Consider the following 3,638-nt stretch of genomic DNA (forward strand, 5'->3'; position numbering starts at 1 on the left):
TAACCGCACCAGCCAGGGCCAGCGGAGAATGAAACGTACGCAGACTATGCAACATAGTACCCGTTCCAACAAAACGGAGAACCAAACATTAACCCACGAAGTCCTAAGTGTACCCGTCCAAGGAACAAAGGATACGCGTAATACTGTGTCCGTCCCGCAATGCACTGTCAGTGGGCATACCCAGTGAAGGTGTACCGCAGCATGTCAGCGCGCCGCACCAACATAGAAGTAGCGACATGGGCATGGTCACCAGCAGTAGTGAGAGTACACAGCCGGGTAGCCGTGTCGATATGACAACAAGAAGGAAACAAGATACCCTAAACACAGACAAACATGTGCATAGCAACATGTACTACACCCAGCAACGTGCCCATCGCATACACATAGGACAGCGTATGCCTAAGCGTAATATCCAGAAGCAGAACTCATGCATGCAAATGTAATACACAACAGCCCCGTCATAGCATGTAACCCGCACCCACGTACGACCGTGCACCCAACCCAGCTAGCAGCCTTGCGCAGCTACACACCTACACACAATGGGCATACCCGAAATGTGGTAAGAGGTCTTGTCCTAGGCAGTGCCACGTGGTCACATATGTACCCCACATGTTAACAACCCACCTCATGTACAGATATCCAAATGGCTGCATGTGAATGTGTCGGCAGAATGTGTACATCCCGCATGTGGTATGGACCTGTCGAAACCCCATAGGTGTGCACATGCCACGGTACCCATAACTGCACACATCTGGACAAGGCGGTATGTTCAGCCACCGTACCGATGATTAGCTATGCAGACATGTCAAATACAACACATATAGCGGAACATCTGCCTACCAAACAGGACACCCTAACAGGGTGCCACAGGCACAGATGGGGAAGGTGGGACATCACATGTTGAGAGTAGTGTTGCCGGACGGCCAAACACCCACGGCCAATGCAAAGGACGGAATAACATGCATATGCCTGGATGGATGGGTATGTCATAGCATGGGAATAGGACAAGCCATCCACCATAATAGCCATGTGTACCACATACAAACAGCCAGTAACACGCAGTAGTAATGCATGAAGGCATACACGACTGTGGCAATAGCACAGGACATATGGCACGTGCCAAGTGTAGATGCATGACACAAAAGTCCAGGATGGGGCCCCCTGCAAAGAGGAACATGTGCCAACCCCACCTCCCACAGATGTACCGGCAGTGAAAACACATGCCAAACACACCCCAACACCACCGTCCATCCCACGACAGCAACGGAGGCTGGACAAAGACCACCATGACGCGCGCACAAACAGGGACACGTGTAACCGTTGCCTTAACACCCCCCCCTTAGGCCAAAGAACAATAGAATGGACATATGCATGTAATGCTGTGAAGGATGTGTGGTAGTCCTCAGTATCACAGCGGTAGGTACACAGATACACTGTAATCAACCGTGATGTATGTGCACTGTAGACAGCATACCTGCAGGTAATACAGAGTTCAATCACGTGCCACAGAAATATACACATGAGAAAGAGGATAGGGGATAGACAAGTGTGAATGGGACAAACTATGAACATAGGTTCATAGGTCCATAGGTACAGAGTAGGCTATCTACCCAAGGGCAGCCATAACCCTAGGCCATAGCTAGGTTTCCTTTGCCAACCCTCCGGTCTGGAGATAAATGCCTATTATATTGCTGTACCTCTGTCAAGCAGTGACAATGATGTAATCCCTGGGGTATATCTGCAATCCCCCATCCAATGGACAAGATCCCCCTCGAACAAGGCTAGCAAGGTTCTCTGCCTCACATGTACTGTGATGTAGATCCACAGCATAGTGAGTGTCTGGGTGATGTATGTGTCACACCAACACATTCTATTAATGACTGTGTCAAGGTTCACATCACCTGCCCTTGTGGTTCCGAGGGATGTAGATCCAGTAGGTGAAGCATAGTCATCAAATATGGGTCGACATGGCCTCGTATGTCAGGCACAGGTCAACACTGAACAAGAGGTATGTGACTGAATGGAGCAGGAGTCCTTACAGTGGGGCGGCATAACACAAATCCCTGACACCCTGCATCTGTCTGACAATTAACCTATGGGGCTTTCCCAGCCGCTGTAGGTGTCGGGTCAGATACCTTCCGAATGGGGCAATGTACTCAATCATAGGTGTAACGAGTAATGAGTACAAGGAGATGATGACCTACCCCGATCTAGATGTGAATCCCTGCACGATCAGGCGGGCAATGTAGAAGTTCTACCGAACCACGATAGCAACGTGTGTGTCGAACGAATGGTGACTGACAACCTGGGTCCACAGATCCCTGGTAATTCCCCCCATGCTCAGTGGACTGCCACCCATATGCCGGACAGGGGTGACCTCGTTCTTCCCGATGGGTATGACTATGCATTACCTGGCATGTAGCTGTAGGCCATGTCCCTGACAGCAGATATCCATATCTGGGAGGCCCCTTTGAAGGATATCTGTGTCAGATGTCCGTCCCACTATGGCACCCGGTTCGCAGTCATCTACAAACAATGTCAGCCATAACACCCCTGTGTGTACTTGTACTGTGGAAATGTAGATGTAGAAAAAGAGTGGACCCAGGGCAGAGCCCCATGGGACACCGCCTGTGACAGGCAGTAAGTCCGACATGCTGCCAGCAACTGTGACCGCGTGGGTTGTGTCACCTAGCCAGTTTGCAACCCATCCTGCGATGTACGTGTTCACATCCAAGCCGATGGGTTTATCAATGATACCCGAGGGGGGTATTGTGTTGAAGTACTTTGCCAGGTCGAGGTAGGCTGTATGGACTGCATGACCCTCAACAATGGCCTCGGTGACTGTCCCTAAAACGTCAACCAGGATTTAAACGCATGAACTGCCCCTGACCAAGCAAAACTGGGTTGGATGCAAAGTATGCAGGTCCCCTATTTCGTCATCTACGGGCCACAGTATGATCCTTCCCCATGTCTTTGCAGATAAGTCTTCTCATGGTAATGGGACGGTAATAACCAGGGTCAGTGGAGGCACTGGCCCTGTGAAGTGGGACTACAGTCGCCGTGCGCCACAACTTGGGTACGTTACCCGAGGTGAGGCTAAGAATAAACAGCTGTCCCAACTGTAGGTCTAATTCCTCAATGAGATCGCGGAGTACATAGTCGGGACACCAGCTGGTCCCATGGATGCTGTGTTCACTACCTTGGACAGAGCATGTCCCACCCGTGCGTTACAGAACATTCGGGGACCACAAACCGCTGGTACAGACATCTCTCCATGTGGGGGGGAGGGGGTGGAGATGTCTTCATCGAACCTGTCAGCCCGTATGTTGGCAATGTGTGTATGTTCAGTAAACTCCACATCATTGTGAACCCAGTCAGAGCATATCTGGGAGTTACCTCCCAGGTGTCCAGCATAGCAAATGAAGGCCGTATGATTGTCTGTCGAGTCCCTGGAGATATATCTGTGGAACCTGCCCCGGACTTTGTCATGTCAGCCTGCAGCTCTTCACATATAATGAGCAGGGGTGTCATACCTCACAAGGTGTCTGCTCTGCCTTGTAGTAGGCACCTCCTCTCGTTGTACAGCTTGTGTATGGCTGGGGTACACCACACTGGATGCTTGGCATTGGTACAATGAA

Source organism: Protopterus annectens, chromosome 3.part0, assembly GCF_019279795.1.
Source record: "Protopterus annectens isolate FY-2018-M chromosome 3.part0, PAN1.0, whole genome shotgun sequence".
NCBI lineage: Eukaryota > Metazoa > Chordata > Ceratodontiformes > Protopteridae > Protopterus > Protopterus annectens.